Genomic DNA, 18,766 nt, shown 5'->3' on the forward strand with positions numbered 1-18,766 from the left:
TATATATATGTATAGACACACACATATATATATATAAATATTTATATATCATATTCCTTTTTTGGGGAAAATCATCATAGCGATTTTCATTGTAAAGGATCTGAGAAGGTCTGCAGTAAATAAACTCGCAACGTTCTCCATTCCAGCATTTCAAACTACCTTGACCACACAACTCTTTTTCATTTCTCTCTCCCCACAGCCTCCTAAGACCTGTGAACCTTGCGGAGAAATAGCAGATGGGAGGAAATGCGACCCACCAGTTCCCATTTCCCAGAGTGTGTGTCTGTTCCCTCATGCGGCCCCACCACCGCCACCCCTGTCCCTGGCTGAAGGTCCCCCTTCTAGAACTCCTCAACGGCAGCCCCACTCTGGCTGCCATCTGGGCAGCCTCCAGCCTGCTCGGCCGGCAGCAGGCGAACACAGCAGTCACGGTCACTCTCCACAGAGATAGCATAATCCAAAACAGCAGATAATCCAAAAGCCATTTATTTTTGGCACGCTTAAGTGAATTTATTTTTACTTCAGCCTTACCTTCCTAATTTGGCCTCACTCAGACACATGCTAAAAGAAGCGTGCTTTTTTGGAACCATGCTGAGTGAAGGGGGAAGGGGGCCTGGAGAGGTGCTTGGGGAAGCCACTGGGGAATTTTGTGGCTAGTGTCTCTCCTGCCTGTTGAAAAAGCCTCCAGATTGGACATGGTGCGCTGATCCGGTCCCTGCAAATGGCAGGCCCAGAAAAAAAGAAAATGAGCAGAATGGTGGTTCAGTGAGATTTGTTGCAAAAAGCATGAGCTGAGGTCAGGGGTCTCATGCATTGAGCTCCGAAGCTCCACGCAGCAGACGTTCATGCTGCCCTGCTCCTACACCCTTGCCCCTTCCAGGACAGCGCCCAAATTCCAGCTGCCAACACCTGCATCTTTCTCCCTGAGGGCTTCTCCTGTGCTAAAGCCACCTTGGCTGCCTACATGGTAGGCCCAGAGTGCCATAAAATTAACACTCCCCATCCTCCCACAGGTGAGTGAAAAAATGCCCAATCCCCCCCCATCAGTGCACTGTCACCCATGAAAAGAGGGGTGCTACCTGAGTGATGGAGGATGGAAAAGAAGCTGAGGGAACCCAAGACAATTTCTTGAGGACCATCAAGAGGCCCTCAACCAATGCCTGCTGAGGTAGGGTATAAATACCCCTGCTCAGTCACTGCTCAGGGGGTGCCATTCTGAGGCTCGTGTCTTTGCTCGATCCCTGGAATCCCCAGCAGGATGAGCTGCCCTTGGCACCAGGGGTAAATGACTTGAAAATCTACCCCTTATTTTTTTTTTAAAGTATAGTTGGTTTACAATATTGTGCCAATTTCTGCTGTACGACAAAGTGACTCAGTTATACATATATATACATTCTTTTTTTATGTTCTTTTCCGCCATGGTCTCTCCCAGGAACTGAATATAGTTCCCTGTGCTATCCAATAGGACCTCACTGCTTATCCATTCTAAAGGTAAAGTTTGCATCCACTAACCCCAAACTCCCAGTCCAGCCCACTCCCTCCCCCTTGGCAACCACAGTTCTGTTCTCTATGTCTGTGAGTCTGCATCTGTTCTGTAGATAGGCTCGTTTATGCCATAATTTAAATTCTACATATAAGTGATGTCATATGGTATTTGTCTTTCTCTTTCTGACTAACTTTACTTAGTAAGATAATCTCTAGATGCATCCACGTTGCTGCAAATGGCATTATTTTGTTCTTTTTTATAGCTGAGTAGTATTCCATTGTGTATCTGTACCACATCTTCTTAATCCATTCATCTGTTTGATGGACACTTAGGTTGTTTCTATGTCTTGGCTACCGTGAATAGTGCTGCTATGAACAGAGGGGTGCATATATCTGTTTAAATTGTAGTTTTGTCCAGAAATATTCCCAGGGTTGGAAAACCCAACCCTTCCTGTGGCCTTCCCTGCCGGTCTTGCTCTCCTCCACCCTCAGCATCCAGGAGTGTTTCCTGAGCCGACCTCCCAAATAAAGCGCTTACACTCAGATCCTCCTCTCAGGCTCTGCTTCTGGGGAACACACACGAAGGAATCCAGCACTTCACTTCCTGGCTAGGGAGCTGGAAACAGGGTCAGGATTAGGGTTAGGGTTAGGCTTAGGAGAAGACGCATGACTGTGCTCCACCTGCTGCTTCTGAGGGTTCTGGAGGTCCCCACAGATGCTGGATAATCCTGAGCCCTGGTGAGTCTCTGCACCCCAGGCCTGGGAGCGTCACCAAGGCAGGCTGCACAGGGACCAGAGTACTCACAAAGAAACAAGAACAGGGACACTGGGTGAAAGAAAGGCTGCAGCTTTGCCCAGTCTGGAGGCAACACACATGCCACTGTGGCGCTGTAGGGGGGCGGGGGTCAACTGATTTAATCTGTAGGAATCACCAGTTCGTGCTACTTGTTTTCCTAAGTAGGAAATTATCCACCTGAGGGCTTCCCCGCCCCACCCCCACCCCCAGCATCCTCTGCCCACGTTTCTGCAGACACGAGCTGCTCCAGTCCCCCCTGACCTCTGTCACCCACAGCTGCCTCTTACACACCCTCCACACTGGCCATGGCTGTTCCCACTCAAGTCTCCAGGCCCCTGGAAGATGAAGAGGCAGCCAGGAGAGGGACAATCACCCTGGAGCGGCCGGGGATGGGTCCCCAGTCTGCGCCTTAGGAAGACACCTCCATCTTGCTGGAAGTCGTTACTGAGGAAAGGGCAGGGAAAGGACCCTTCCATTCTCATCTGTGATGGGTTCTTCACTCCTTCTTCAGTATCTGTTATTATGCAGCCGCCACGCACCAGGCCCTCCCCTGGGCGCTCCGGGTGGATACTGGTGAATAAGGCAGAAAAAAGTGCCTCCCTGCACAGGGCTTATATTCTAGCTCTAGAAACCTTCACTTTGTGGGAAGGACAGCCCGGACAGGGACAAAGTCGCCCAGGTGTTCTGGTGAGAGAACTGGCCCCGCTCTTATCTCCCTCCCCCAACACCCCCAGACAACCAAGGGCCCAAAGTCCCAACCTAAACCTACTCAAGTGAATTGACACATGGTCTCCAAGACCTTGGTGTCAAGTAGAACGTGCGGTATCAGGGAGTAAGGCCACGTTAGCCTCACCCTGCGATGTAGGGGGAGTAAAGGTTTGGTTCTGAGGTGGAGGACTCGGTTCATTCAAGACAAGAAAGCTCAAGATGGGGGGGGGGGCAATCCCTCCAAAAATGCACAGCTTCCCACTGAGCCAATCTCAGACTCCTAAGACAAAAATCACACTGCCATTTGCATTTCAGGGCGTCAGGCCCTGCTCTCTCATACAGACCCAGGACAAGGGCAGAGAAAGTTCTCTCTCTCCAATTTTTTTTCTTTTTACGGTTGCATCCCCAGCATACAGAAGTTCCCAGGCCAGGAGTTCAATCAGAGCTACAGCTGGGACCTATGTCGAAGCTTGTGGCAACACCAGATCCTTAACCCACTGAGTGAGGCCAGGGATGAAACCCACATCCCCACAGAGACAACATCGGGTCCTTCACCTGCTGAGCCACAACAGGAAATCCCAGAGAAGGTTCTTAAACTCCCTCCCACCTGCAGAGCCAGCTCTCCATGTGGATTTCTCTGCTCATCGCAGTCACCATCATCCCAACCAGGACCCCCCAGGCAGGATGCCTCCCCCCAACCTGTGCACGTACATGTGGGGGAGGAAGACTCATCTCAACATCATTCTGTGCAGAGCTATAATCAGGGGGTCAGTTAGCGACCCAGCAGCAGCGCACACACGATGGCACAGTATGTGTGGCAGGGCTGGGAAACACAGTTTATGGGATTAGCAGCACTTTGGGATTATCTCTGCTCCATTAGCGCAGACAATTGGGCGATGACAACAGAAATTACATCACTCAATCAAGTGCCAAGAGAAGGGAGCAAGGGCAGATCAGGCCAGTCCTTCCCCCACCTCCCATCCTCTTTGTGCCATCATCTCATCTCCCTGCTGACCCCTTTCCAAGTAGAAGTGGGTGGTGATGTACAAAGAGCCCTGCTTGGGCATCAGGCAACCTGGTTTCTAGACTCAGTCCTGTCACTAATTTGCTGTGTGACTCTGAGTAAATGCCTTACCCTCTCTGGGCCTCAGTGTCTTCGTCTGTGAAAGGACAGGACTGGACCAGACAGCAAGAGGAACAATTGTAAACACTGAGTGTGTGCATGAACTTGGCTTGCGCTGAGCACATTCATGTGGCATCTTATTTCATCCCACACTGGCTTTATTTTGTTCCCTGCTCTCTCTCCAGTGCTTGGAACCTAGTTAGTGATCAATAACATTTGTTTGTTTGATGAATTTTCCAACACCCCATGCAGCAAGCATTATTATAAACCCACTTCCCAGAGAGAGAAAACCGGACACAAAGTAAAGTAAGTCAATGGCCACCTCACCTCCTATTCTGCTGCCCTCCCTAGGTGACCTACTGAGTGCGGATGTCACAAGGGGACAGGGACTTGGTCCAATACGCCTGTCTGGGGTGAGCACTTAGTAAAATGTTCAGTGAAAGGCAGCGGGCATCATTTTCTAATGCCTTTCACGGATGGCCCCACAGGACCCCTCCTGAGCCTGTACAGACAAGACAATTTCAGGCCACGCTCATTCACCCCTTTCTCTTTCACCCAGTACTTGGATTGAGCACCTACCGTATTCTAGGCGCTGTGGACCTGAGATGAACAGGACTCTGCCCTGGAAGGTTTACTCATTACAACATAGTGGGTGAGCGTTTCCCTAGAGAAGTGATACCTAAACCGAGGCCAGGGAGGTGAGCAGGAATTAGGTGACAGGGGCGAGGGTACTCTGGGCAGAGGGAATGGCGGTGGAGAGCATGGCAGCAGCAGAGTCCAGCACCTTCAGGACAGCACTCAGCATTCTGTATAGATCATCAGTTCTGTTCACCCCTGTGCTTTCAGTACTTAGGACAGCACCTGACACGCAGTAGATGCTCAATAAACATGCACTGAGTAAGTGAATGAATGAATTCTTCTAATTCACAACCCATGAAAAATAAGGAAACTGAGGTTCAGACAGGAGAAATGACTTGCCTATACTGATAAACGGGGGGGAGGATTCAAACACCAATGGAGCCCAATCTGCCCAGCTCCCCGCCCACACCACCCCTGCACTGTGTCCATGTTCTCAGCTGTAAGACTTTGAAATGCATCCCACAAAAAGACAAGTATACTGCCCCACCCTTGACTTTAGTCTGGCTATTTGACTTGCTCTGGCCAATAGAATAGGGTGGAATGATGTTGTGCCAGTTCCAAGCCTGGGCTTCAACAGGCCTTACTGTTCCTCTTGCCTTCTTGTGCGTCTACTATTGCTATGGCAAGAATATGCCTGGGCTTGCCTGTTGGTCTTAGGAACAGGATGAGAGATGTGGGAGCTGGGCTACTCCAGGCCAGTTTAGCATTGCTGCTTTGCACCCCTTTGAGTGTGGCTTGTTACTCAGCAATAGCCGACAAGTACAACAGGTCTGCTCTCATCTCAGGGAGGAAAAGTGATACATGAAAGGGGCCCTAGTAACACATGGGCGATGCAGGTAAGTCTAGGGCGAGTAGAAAAGGCTGCCCAGAGGAGGAAACGTTTGAATGGAGGCTAGATAATGAGTGAGGTCTATCATTCATTTAACAGATACTAATTGAGTGCATCCTGTGTGCCAAGTACTGTTCTAGGCACTGGAATTTTTCAAAGAAGAAGGAACAGGGAAGGGCATTCCAGGCAGAGGGAACGACATCCATGAAGGTACGGGGGTCCTGGGAACAGACTGGCACATCTGGAGTATAGAGGGCATGCTCTGTGGGACAGAGTGGGAGCAGCTGCAAAGGCAGGGGGGCCAAGCAGGGGAGTTGGGTCTTATGCTGAGGTGACAGAGACCCCCTTAAAGGATTAAGTAGTGGCTTTGGTTTTAGACGGAACCCTCTAGCAACCACGAGAAGAACTGGCTAGTGGGAGGAGGAAGACCAGCCCAGAAGAGATGCTACAGCAGCTCTGACCTAGAGCAGAGATGGAGGCGGTGGCAAGGGGAGCACAGAGGAAGAATGGGCAGCTTTGGGATGTGGACTGAAAAGAGAAGGGCGGGGCGGGGGAGTCAAGGATGATGCCCTGGTCTCCAGCTTAGACAACAGGGTGGGGAGGTTGTGGGAAAATGGGAGGAGGATCATTTCTGGGGCTGGGAGTGGGAGTGGGGGAAGAAGAGACAGCTGGGGTCTGCTCCCACTGCAGAAGGGCCCACTTTCGTGCAGCCTTGAGTCCTACCCTACCACCTGGCCATCGGTCTGACCCACCCCGAGGCTCCTTGGCCTTCCTGTCCTTCCAACCCCACCACAGCCTCTCTAATGGCCACTACTGTCCATGACCTCTGAGGACAGCCGGCTCTGTGCTGACACAGCAGCACCCGCCAGGAGAGGGGCCCCTGGGGGCTGGGGCCAGGCAGCAGCAGGGGAGAGAGGGGCAGGCAGCAGTCACACCTGAGCTCTGCCCCCTTTGCCCAACACCAGCAACGACACAGACCATGGATACAGAGACCAGGAGGGAGAAGCAATCAGAAGAGCAGGAGAACCAGAGGGAGGCAGGGACAGAGAGACAGAGGCCTTCAAAGATGCAGAGCTGCTGTTGCTCCAGCTGTCACTGGAAAGAGACAGAACTTGAGTCAGAGAGGACCTTGGAGCCAGAGGAAAAGGAGAGAAGAGGAGGCAGGAAAGTGCAAGTGAGGACGTGGAATAGAGGGAAGAAGAGAGGAGAAAGGAAAGGAAAACTCGGATGAGAAGGGCTGGGATTCTCACTTCCAATCTGCCAGCAGCTGAGACCCTGGTGCACCCTGAGGGACTGGGGGATGGGGTGGGAGATGCTTAGAGGGGCCGGAAAGAGGACACCTCTTAGACACTCTTCCCAGGGGGTGCTGGGGCCCCCAAACAGGATCTTGGAGCCCAAGGCACCTGTGAGCAGAGGCAGGGGCGCTAGAGAGAGGGGGCTTCTCTGACAATTTGAAATAAAAGGGGCACCGTGTTCTAATACTAACAGCCTGTTATTAAAATCAAGTGCTATTTTACAAAATGCATTTGCCAGGGAATGGCTAATTACAGGCGAGGCGCATTTCTGTGTGTTGGTGCCGATTAATCCTGAACGGTTTAAGCAGTCGAATTTTATACATATAATTATCACTCAAGATTCACAAAACAGCAACAAGATGCTCCCAGGCTCTGCCCTTGAGACGTGGAGACCGAGGGCGGTCGTGGCAGGGAGAATGGGAGGCGGTAGGTGTTGGACATGGAGGAGATTCGGCTGAGCTGAGTCGCGCGCGGCCAGCTCCACTTTGACCTGCCTCTTCCAATCAATCTCTTCCATCACCCCACGGAAAGAAATAGAGCCACTGACGGAGAGGGGAAGGGCCTCCTGGAGTGGGGAAGGCAGAAAGAGCTCACGGAAGAGCTGATCGCAAAGTTCCACCCCTTCCCAAGCAAGGTCTCACCATGAGACTGAACTTGCTGTGGGGTTTGAGACAAGGAGACTTCCATTGTCCCACGGCTCAGGCAGGCTGGGGAGAGGGTCAAGGATGAAGGCCACACCCCCAAGGCCCGAAGTAAGTGCAGGAGTCTTTCTGGGGGCCAATGAAGGAGCGGGAAAATCACACAGCCTCCAGAGCAGATGGGTCCACGTGGCAGCATGAGATGTAGTGGGTGGTGGGTGCTGCCAGCTGCAAGGCATGCTGGGAGTCCCTGCACAAGAGGAGGCGGCAGGGAGCTGGGGCAGGCCACCCTCGTGCAGGGAGAAACACGGAAAAAACTAAAAGCCCACCCTGGGAGGAGGGCACGGCCAGGTACAAGTCAGGCTGGGCCGAGAGGGCACCCAGGAAGGTGGGTTCTAGGGGGCAAGTGGGCCAGAAGCAAGGGAATGCGGTGCTCAGGGAGGGCGTGATGGAGCCAGAAGGCTGACAGTCCAGGCTGTTTTGTTGGAAAAGAAACCAAGGGCCCAGCCCATTCCTGAGGCATGGACCTTGCCCCAAAGCTCAGGGGAGCTATGAGATGTGTGGGGAGTGGGGAGGGGAAACTGGGAGGTTCCTAGATGGTTAAGTCCCTAAGAAAACAGCTGTCCTCCACCCCCTGCTCTCCAGCTGAAGCTACAGGGGATCCACTTCACTGCAGGTACTGGGGCGACCCAAGCCAGCAGGGCCGGCAAGAGGACCATGTGAAGGTCATTGTCTACCTGCATCAGAATTCCTGGGCCCCTGGCCTTCACTTCCTCAGAGCTCCTGTGCATGGAGCCCAGGAATCCTACGGGCACTGCAGTCCAAAAAACCGCTGGCTTAGAAAGGCAGCCGCATCCACATGGGAACTCAGTGTTTATAAAGAAAAAAGAGAGAATGGGGGACCAGAGCCGCCGCGCTTTGCCTGTGTCCTGCCTCCTGCTTGTTTGTCTTTGCTTTGCGTGAGGGGCTGGGGCTGACTGTCAGGGGCGGGGGCCCCGCTGGATGAGTGCAGGGATAGAGTGGGCACCAGACCAGGCTAACAAAGCTGCTCTCAGGTAGCATTAGAGACACCAAGAGTGTCAAGGTGCACGAGGACCTAGCATGTTGCCACAGGTGTGAGCTTTTACACACCTGTTGCCACTTTTGTTATGGTGGCCCTTAAGGCTTCAGAGGCTCAAGGGACCTCTTCCAGGCCAGGGTGACACACGTGATAATACTCATGTATGGGCCTGGCACAGAGTCAAGTGCTCAATAAATGCGCAGTATTGGTTAGTTTGAACCCCTCCTCATCCTCTCTCTCTAAATGCCCACTGCGGATGCTGACCTCCAGTCCTGCCCCTTCAGACAGCTCCTGGATGGCACCACCCCTGAATCCATCCAGAGAAGGTTTTACAAAGGCTCAGCTGATGCCCTCACCTGGGGCCTCAGCCCTACTGATCTAAGCAGAGAAGGATCATCACACTGAGTCTAAACTGAACCAACTCCCCCATGCCCCCTCCCTTGCTCTTAGCTCTAAAGCAGCGTCAGATAACTTTATCACCAAAAGCTCTCGAAAGTTGACATAAGATCTTCTTTCACTAGAGACACTAATAGAGACACTAATAGTTCAGTGCATTAAGCACCTACTGTGTGCCAGCCTGGGGCCAGCACTAAGTTAAGCTCTGTGTCAGCCCTGTTTCCCGGTGAGAACAGGAAGCCTGCTGGAGCCACCAAGTTACGGAAGACACCCAGAGCCACAGGTGGTCAATCACAACCTGGTCAGCTACCTCCCTCTGCCCTGAACCACATCCACCACCCTGCCCTGCACTTGGGGTCCTCTCCTATTTTGCATGACAAAGGAGGGGGAGCTTGGCCCCTGGTAGTTTCCCCTTTTTGCACCTTTTCCATCCTTCCTGGGGCCTGACTCACCCAGGCAAGGGACCAAGGTTCTCCTGCTGTCTTCCTCCAACCCAGCTAGCCTTTAGACTGTGTCCTTTTCTTTCCTCTTTTTTTTTTTTTTTTTTTTTGGTTTTTAGGGCTGCACCTGAAGCATACAGAAGTTCCCAGGCTAGGGGTCAGATTGGAGCCACAGCTGCTGGCCTATGCCACAGCCACAGCAACTTTGGATCCGTGCCACATCTGTGACCTCCACCACGGCTCAGGGCAAAGCTGGATACTTAACCCACTGAGCCGGGGATCTTACCCACATCCTCATGGATACTAGTCATTCGTTTCCACTGAACCACAAAGGGAACTTCCAGATTGTATCTTTTCTTATGGAATGAAAAGTGTTTTCTCTCCTTAAAGGAGTCTGGGGAGTCAGAGGATGGCAGAGGAGATATTCCCAGGGGTGTGGGGCCTCCAGGTGCCCTGAAATCGGGCTACCACAGAGGCTTAAGAACAAGTGCATCTGATAGTGGCAGCTCCAGCTCACCCTCATCCTGAACCCCCAACTCCTAAGCTCTTGCTCCAGGAAATGGAGTCAGGAGCCAATCATTCCAGAAGCTCCAGACCCGCTTCCTTTCCTCCTGTTAGAAAGAACCATCACGGCATGAAAGATAAAGTACTGCACATGGAGTAGGGAAACCTGGGTTCTAGTTCTGACACTGTGCCCACCTGGCTGTGTGACCTTAGGCAAATCACTTCCTCTCTCTGGACTTTAGTTCATTATATAAAAATACAGAGCTGGCGGAGACGGACTTCAACATGTCCTCCAGTTCTGGCCACTGGACTCTGGCTCTGTGACAAGGCAATGGCCCAGGCTCAGCTCCATTCTCCCTTGTGGGCCTGGTGACTGCGGACGGGGAGCTGAAGATAGAAGCAGTCCCCAGGTCACCGGTGTCCACCCTGCCTGGAGCCGTGCTCCCTTTCCAGGCTCAGAAATCAAGGGAGCACAGGGGCGGCCTTGCTGCAGGCTGGCGCCACAAGGCAAATTACAGACTCTCAAGGGTGCCTGTGACAAGAGACGACTAAATGGTTTGCTTTCCATATGCAAATGAAGACGCCAATTTACATTCATTTGCACCTGATGGGTGTCTGAAATGGATGGATTTGATTTGTGCCTGATCTGTAAGTGTCTAATTTATTAATCAATAAAACGTCATGTACAGGCACGAGGATCCCCAGCTCCAGCCGGCCTCCATATATATGTAAATAATGCAGTCTCTCAATCTACTTGTTATGTAAATGTTAATATAAAACTGACAGAAATATGCATCTGCAGAACTTTATGAGCAGAGGGAACGGAGATTCACACTGGCTCCCACCCACCCTTTGCCCCTTGGCTCTTCCTCTTGCCTCGCCTTTCCCTGAGGCCAGGTGACTCCTCTCCTCTCGCCTCCTCCAGGAAGCCCACCTGTTCCTCTAGCCTTCCCACACCGCCAGGCCTCCACCCAGGGGCCCTCGCTGTGTCCTCCTGCCCAGTCTGGCCCTTCCCTGGCCCTGGAACTTCACCTCCAAGATCACTTCTTACACGGTAACCCACCCACTCATTTCTCCCCCCTCCATCTCGCTGTGTTGAAATTTCCCCCCTCCGAGGACCAGCTGAAAGTCACCATCTTTAGCCAATGTGGGCACTGAGCAGGCAGGGAACCATTCTGAGAAGAGGGAGGTTTCAAAGGTCCCAGGCCCTCAAGATGCTCCTGGTTTAATAACAGTTTCCATCCTGTGTGAGCCGTGAGCACTGCCTGTGGAGCAACCTCTGCAGTGAGGGGCTGCTGTTGCCCTGCTGTGCAGATGATGAAAATGGGCCTTCTTCAGAGAGGTTACCTATCAGACAGGTGCGGACTGGCAGGGCCGGGGTCTGACTCCAGGCAGCACCATCCCGTGTTAGTCTCAAAACCACAGTTAGGCCTTTTCCCGGGGAGCAGGAAAGGTCATTCCAAGCTATGGAAGCCAAATGAAACCCCTTTCAGCATACTCCTCAAAGGGGCCACAAAACAAACCTTAGCCAAGCCAGAACACGACGGCTTTCTCCGGCCTGTCTCCCGGGGAGGCATCACGCCTGGATTGCGAGACCACCTGTCTTTAGCACATCAGTTCTCTACACTGGCTGGGCATTCTCCCCCCATTTATTGTCCTCCCTGTCTGGCCTCTCCTGTCCACTGTGAGGGCCAGGCCAGCTCTTCCCACGCCCCCAGAGCACCCAGCACTCTCAAGGCCTGGGTGTGGAGCCATCGGACGTGCCAGGAGATCCCTCACCCCCTCCCTCATCTCTCCCTGCACACCCACCGCCTCCTCAACCCCAAGCTTCAGGAACTGCTCTCAGCCCACGCTTCGCTTTGTGGGTGAAATCTATAAAATTTGATGGAGACAGATAGGAGAGAAGTTAATGCCCACTGATGTTTATTCTACACGAGGGGCTTGGCAGATCAAGACCCTGGACATGAAACAGCAACACACACCCAGGTCCAGGCATGGCCAGGTTCAAAGCCAGGTCTGTCCAGCACCAGGTCCATCCTTAGGCAGAATCGGTCAATGCCTAAGCCCTGAAAAGGGCTGAGGACACCCCCACCCCATATCTTCCCTGTCCATCATCCTCACTGCCCTATATCCTCCCAGTAAAGGTTCGAGGTTCCTCTCCCATAGGACTAATCTTTGAGAGCTCATACAAGCCCAAAGTAGAAACCAAAGGCAAGAATCCAGTCCAAGTGGCCTGCGGCTACCAGATCCCTTTTCTCTCAATAACTGCATTATGTGATGTGTTCCCAGCAAGGAGGGGCTGCGGGAAGGTAGGCTGAGCATAATTTTGATGAAGCCCATTATAGCTCCATCAGGAGCAAAAACCAAAACCTTCATTTGTTTTGAATTAGAAGGTGCCGCTGAGGGCAGAAATCAGACTTGCAAGCACAAGTTCAGTGAGACAGGCTGTACCCCCGATGGTGGCTAAAGGAAGTGCCCCTGAATGCTGGTCCAGTTATTTCTGGTCTGCAGCACTTCTAGACATTTTTCTGGAAGACGGGTATTTCACTTGCCCTTAAAAACAGAAAGGAAATAGACCTTCTCTGCACTGGAGAGCAGGTCTCCAGAAGCTTTCTGAAGGAAGAGCCCAGAGCTGCAGTCAGGTGGAGCCTCCTCTTCTGGTCTCTTCCCCAACATGAAATGTTCTAGGATAGCCCAAGCCAGGAAGAGGAGAGAATGGAAAGGGAAGAAGGAGACTAACACCCACTGATATTTATTCTAAACAAAGGCTTGCAGATTTTATTTTATTCCATTGGCCCATAATATATGAGGTAACATACTGTTAGACACAGGGAGCTAGAGAGGCTCAGAGAGGTTAAGAGATTTATCTAAAGCCACACAGCTCGCAAGCGGCAGAGCCAGAATCAGAAAACAGGTCTGTCTAAACCACAAGGCCTGGATACTTTCCAGTGCCCTGAGCATCTGGTTATGGAAGGAAAAGGCCTGAGCCACTACAGATGATATGGCAATCTGAAAGAATAGAAAACTAGATTCCAGATCATGTAGAGAGAGAACGCATATACGCCTGGCTAGAGATATAGTGACTATGTAAGTGATTAAGGAGAAAAGTCACGTACTGTACTTGAGAACAGTATGAAAATGAGTTTGAAAATGATCTAATATAAGTTATTCTACCCATTTGTGATTACTTAATGATGCTGTTTTTAAAATAATTAAAACAAAAACATGCTGAGGCATTTGATTATAGTCTAGATTCGGGGCCAAGTTCAGTTTGTAGTTTAGGTCACATAAAGGAAATCAAAAAAGCCCCTGCCACCAGACATAAGAATATTTGTAACTCTAATGGCTACAATATGCAGTGACTAACTGCAAGTGCTTTAAACACAAAAAAATCCCATAATCCTACAAAGTGGCTGTTGTTATTCCCAAAAAGAGAGGAGAAAATGGAGTCTCAGGGAGGTTAAGAAATTTCTCCAAGGTGACACAGCTGGTTAGAGTCAGAGCTGAGATTCAAATCCAATTTTCCCTGGTGCCAGAGCTCAAAGAACCCCTACGTCATAGTCATAGCCTCGTTAGTTAGTTTTTTTAAAAGGGGTATATTAAAGGAAACTTTTCATTTCCTATTGCCACTTCTCAAACTTACCTTCCCCCTGGTGGCCTGCTGAGGTGGGGCTGCCCATCTGGAGATGCAAGCACTCCAGATGCCCAAGTGGGCCCAACAGAGAAACCCAGTGGGAAGGCACCCCTTTTCCCAGCTCTTAAAGACAGACCTATTCTCTAACACGAGAAGGCGGCTGGACCAGCTGACCCTAAAGTCCTCTAGCGCTCAGACAGCTAGAAGCCCATGCTTCTGTCTTTTACACTTTTCTCTGGGAATTCCCTCTGCTGAGGAACAGGTTCCTGCCTGTCTCTCTGCTGCTGCTATACTGAGGGTTCCAAAGTGAAACTTCCTCAAGCCAGGAGGCATGGCTCATTCCAGAGGCTGGGGGCCCTGGGCTCAGGCTAATAATACTTCTTCCTTCACTCTTGCAAAGGGGCAGAGTCTTCTGGGCTGGTTTTTTGTTTGTTTGTTTGTTTTTCGGTCTTTGTGTCTTTTTAGGACCGCACCCGCAGCATATGGAGGTTCCCAGGCTAGGGGTCCAATCAGAGCTGCAGCCGCGGGCCTACGCCACAGCCACAGCAATGCGGGATCTGAGCCGGGTCTGCGACCTACACAGCTCACGGCAATGCCAGATCCTCAACCCACTGAGCAAGGCCAAGGATCGAACCCACAACCTCATGGTTCCTAGTCAGGTTGGTTTCCGCTGCACCACGATGGGAACTCCCTCTTCTAGGCTGTTTGATCCTCACCCCAGTTCCCCCCGGATTCTCTAGGAAGACTCTTAGAATTGTCACTCCAACTAGTCACACTGGTACCCCTAGGACATCGACTGGGCCCAAGGCATCTGCATGTCCATGGAAGGCCCTGCCCCAGCAGCTCTTGCTCTTCCAGCAGGTAGGGACAGCCCCACAGACATACTCATACTAACATGGCTTGATTCTCCCTATCTCCTTCTTTATTTCCAGGCCTCAAGGATGTTCTCAGGATGGAAAATAAAAGACGCTTGAAGTCACGGCCCCTTTTGCCTTTTTAAGAAAAAAAAAGTGTAAATTTGGTGAGGAAATTATTTGAGGTGTTCTAAAGGGGAGCGGGAAAAGCTGAGCAGCTCTTAAGGTGCTGAGAAGAGGTGGGAAGTTAGCCAGTACTTCGAAGGACCTCGGGACCTTTGCACGACCCCAAGCTGAGTAGGAATGAAAAGTCGCAACCATGACAGAAACTGAAATTCCACATCGATAGGAGGTGTGAGGGGAGGGCTCAGGGTCAATTTCATGGCAGTGGATGTAAAATAAAGAAAGTGTGATATTTATTGCTCACCTAAATTTGCAGACCAAGCTGGCTGTCCGCTTTGTTCCTGCCGTTGGCCAGTGTGGGCTTAAGGGAAATGTAACTCATCTTAATATTTGCTTAAACCAAATGGAATATAGAAAGGGAATAAATCTGTTGCCAAGCCATCAAGCAGTGCATTTTAAATCCGAAATAAAGGGCCTGAGGATTGTCTACGGATTTGGATTATGTATAGTTTCTGCTACAGTTCTCTGTGTTTACATCACTAGTAATATTTCACGAAAGGTGATGGAGAGTCTGAGCTGTCTGGGTTCAAAGCCCAGCTGCGTTGCTGACTTGCTGAGCGGCTCTGGGCAACGTGGTGAACCTCTCCGTGCCTCCGTTTTCCCACAGGAAACTGTAAAGTGGGAGTAATCATTGCACGCACCCCACAGGGAAGATGGGACGACTCCGTCAGATCACACACTCACACGCTGGCACCCGGGTTCAGTAAATAGTAGCTATTATTATTATTACTCAAATTTGAGGGATTCATGTGGTTGTTTTGCTGAACTTCCGAATTTCACATCACAGACAGCCAAACAGAAGCGCAGATTTTCACTTGCTCGTAAATCTTCTCCTTTCTCCCCGATTAGAAGCCACATGTAGCCGCTACGGGGGAATGAATTAGGCAACGTGCCTGCTGTAACCCGGCGACATAAGAGGAATTGAAGCACAGACAGGATCTCTCTTTGGGATGCCAGCTGCCTGCTCCACCCAGACCCTGGACCCTGGGCCACCCTCCTCCACTTTCCTCTGTGGTTTAAATGGACAAGTGGCATCTAAAAGAAAGACATAAAATGTTCTACATTTGAGCTAGGACAACCCATCGCACAGGCACAGGAGAGGGAAGCTCTGGCCCAGGAGCGGTTCCAGAAATGCACAAAGGCCCAGAATAAGTGGGTAGGGTGGGCATCAATGATCAGAAGTGGGGATGGGAATTAAACTGAAGCGCTCCTTCAGGTAGTGGGGCAGGTAGTGGTGGAAGTAGGTGGTGGTGGAGGAAACGGGAGGCAGCGGTGGTAATGGTCAAAATGAGGAGACTTGGCCTCTCTGCCAATGCATGTGACCCCACATTGTCCATGAAACCCACTGCCTTCTGGGTTTTAGCTTCTCCTTCTGGCCACCCCTTCCCAGATGCCTTTGAGGATCTCCCCCTCCACCTGCCCCTGATCCTGGCACTCCCAGCAGCCCACTCTCCGCAGGCTTCTCTCCTCACTGTCTGTACTCTGCCTGGGTGACCTGCCCCGATGTCCACGTCCACGTGCCCAGAATGCCAGCCCTCCATCTCCCCTCTTGAGGCGGGCGCCCAGTTCACATCTGCCCCTGACTGCCCTGCAGGCACCTAAAGTCAACCTAGTCCAAACCAAATTCTCTTCTGCTTCATGCCCTGCTGCTGCCTCTGTGTTCCTGCAGTTCCTTCCATCACGGTTTGCCTGGATGCTCCAAGGGATGGGGAAGGGAATAGTTTTAAAAAGCGGTTTGTGGAAATAGAAGATGCAGACAGAAAAGTTCTGTATTATAATCTCATGATTTTGCACAAAATAAACACACGCATGGAATCAGCACTCCCATCAAGAAATGGAACAAACCCAGCCCCCCTAGAAGCCCCTCACAGCTCCTTTCAGCCCCACACCCACATAGGTGACAACTGCTTGGGTTTCTAGAACCACAGATACATCATCTGTTTTTATAATTTATACAAATGGGATTCCTGCAGTCTGTATGCTTTTTTTTTAATTTTTCTTTTTTGTCTTTTTAGGGCCGCACCTGTGGCATACGGAGGGTCCTAGGCTAGGGGTCCAGTCAGAGCTATAGCCGCCGGCCTATGCCACAGCCACAACAACACAGGATCCAAGCCTTGTCTGCAACCTACACCACAGCTCATGGCAACACGGGATTCTTAACCCACTGAGCGAAGCCAGGGATCGAACCTGTGTCCTCATGGATGCTAGTCAGGTTTGTTATCTGCTGAGCCACAACAGGAACTCCTGCATGCTTTTATGTCTGGCTTTTTTCCTTTGTTGTGGAAATTTTGTTCATGAGATTGTCATATAGAGTGTGCTGTGATCTTAGACTGCTCAGGATTTACTGGGCGCTGTTCTTTGAGTTGTGTCTCCTGTCCTTCGCAGCTGGGCATTTGGGCAGCGTCCCATTGGGGTGACCTCCATGAACACCCCAAAACACATCTTTTGCATATTGGGCATTTCTGCTCCATGCACAACTAGAAGTAAGTGCATGTCCCGGGTCACAGAATCTGCACAGAGACACGGTCATCCCTGCTGCCCAATGGCTTTCTGTCCTGACACAGCCTCCTGCCAGCAGCACAGGAGAATTTCAGTTGCCCTCGGAGCTGTTTTTGACTCCTCCTCCCCCTCTCCCTTCTCTCCAAGGAGCATTTACAGCTGTCTTATCTGTGTGCCAGTTTTTTGTTTCTAAGGCTGCTTCCCGTGGGCTCTGAGTCCTGCTGGTTCTACTCATACAATAGGTTTTTAATCCCTGCCATCCCCTCCAGCCCCACTGCCACCTCCTTCACTCCTGGCTGGGCTGTCACCTATTCCAGCCCCTCCTTGGGAGCCTAAAGTGGCCCCTCTCCCCCATCTTGGGAGCAGGATGTCCTCCACACCCATCACGGCCACTCTCTGCTCAAGAACCCAACAGTCCTTAGCACCTAAAGGAAAGTCACCAGGCCAGAACCTAGGGGGCAGGTGCCTGTGTCTCGGCACAGCATCCACACAGCTCCTGGAACATCTCCGTGCTCCACACACGGGACGATCCAGTTCTCATTCTGTCCCCACCTACCTTTCCAATCTCCTCCCCAGAGGCTCCCCCAGTGACCCTCCCCACCAGAGATGGCTGCCATTGACTCACCCAAGTGCCACCAGGTGCCAGGGAGGTGTCCTCCCCTTGGCCTGAAAATCCCTTTTGGGGACAATTTCAGGCAGATAGCTGTCTAGTCCTACTTGGGGCCATGAGATCCTAGAGGTGGTTGGGATGGACCTCCAGTTTGGCAGCTCACCACACCCACCTGAGAACGGACTACGACTGCCTTGCTCACTCCCAGGCGGCTGCCAGGGGTGGGCGGGGCCACTGCCCAGGGGTGGTGCATCCATCCTGACCAGACTGATTTGTAGTTGGTGCCCAGCTGCTACAGAACAGAAGCGACTGCACTTGTCAAAACATCCAGGTCACAACAGGTACATAAAGCCTCCGTCTCCCACAAAAGGGCCAGTTTTGGCCTCTCAAAGGCCAAAGAGAATCCTCACTCTGCTCGGATGGTCTCTTAGACAGTTGCACACCCTCTTGTAGCCAAGGGCTAGGCAACCTGGACTGCTGTGGGCAATGCTGCCCAGCCCCTAGCCCCATGCAGCCAGCAGGCTTGTTGTTTGTTTGTTTGTTCTTTGTTTGCTTTTTAGGGCTGCACCTATGGCATATGGATGTTCCCAGGCTAGGGGTCGAATTGCAGCTGCAGCTGCAACCTACATCACAGCTCAGGGCAATGCGGGATCCCTAACCCACTGAGCAAGGCCAGGGATCAAACCCTCATCCTCATGGATGGTTGCCACTGAGCCACAACAGGAACTCCACTGGGCTTGTATTCTTACATTAGGCTGATGTACCCAGGAATCCTCTATGACAGCCAGGCCCCCAGTGTGATTTTTTACTTTTGTTCAACCGTTGATATTTCCCAAGACAGCATCACAGACGCTATCTCTTATGCAATAGCCCGAGGAGATACAGACTTCTTAGACGAAGGAACAGGCGCAGGGAGGTTAAGTCACTCACCCCAAAGCACACAGCCAGCAAGCGGCATGTTAGAGATCAAATCCATGTTGTCTGATGCAAAATCCATCCCACCCTCACTGCTTCCGCCCTGCCCTCCAGAAACCCTGCTCCTCCTCCAAGATGCCTCATCAGTTATTCCCTAC

The 18,766-nt window shown here is 51.5% G+C and overlaps 1 protein-coding gene across 6 annotated transcripts in view; it reads right to left on the minus strand.

Moving 5' to 3' along the window:
* Window positions 1–18,766, minus strand: part of LRFN2 (leucine rich repeat and fibronectin type III domain containing 2) — a 305,256-nt gene that overhangs the window by 235,886 nt on the left and 50,604 nt on the right. The gene's annotated exons all lie outside the window — the stretch shown is intronic.

The sequence above is a fragment of the Sus scrofa genome, chromosome 7 (assembly GCF_054392235.1).
Source record: "Sus scrofa isolate SSC_HxYL_T2T_F1_AM1 chromosome 7, Sscrofa_HxYL_maternal_Yorkshire_Landrace_v2.0, whole genome shotgun sequence".
NCBI lineage: Eukaryota > Metazoa > Chordata > Mammalia > Artiodactyla > Suidae > Sus > Sus scrofa.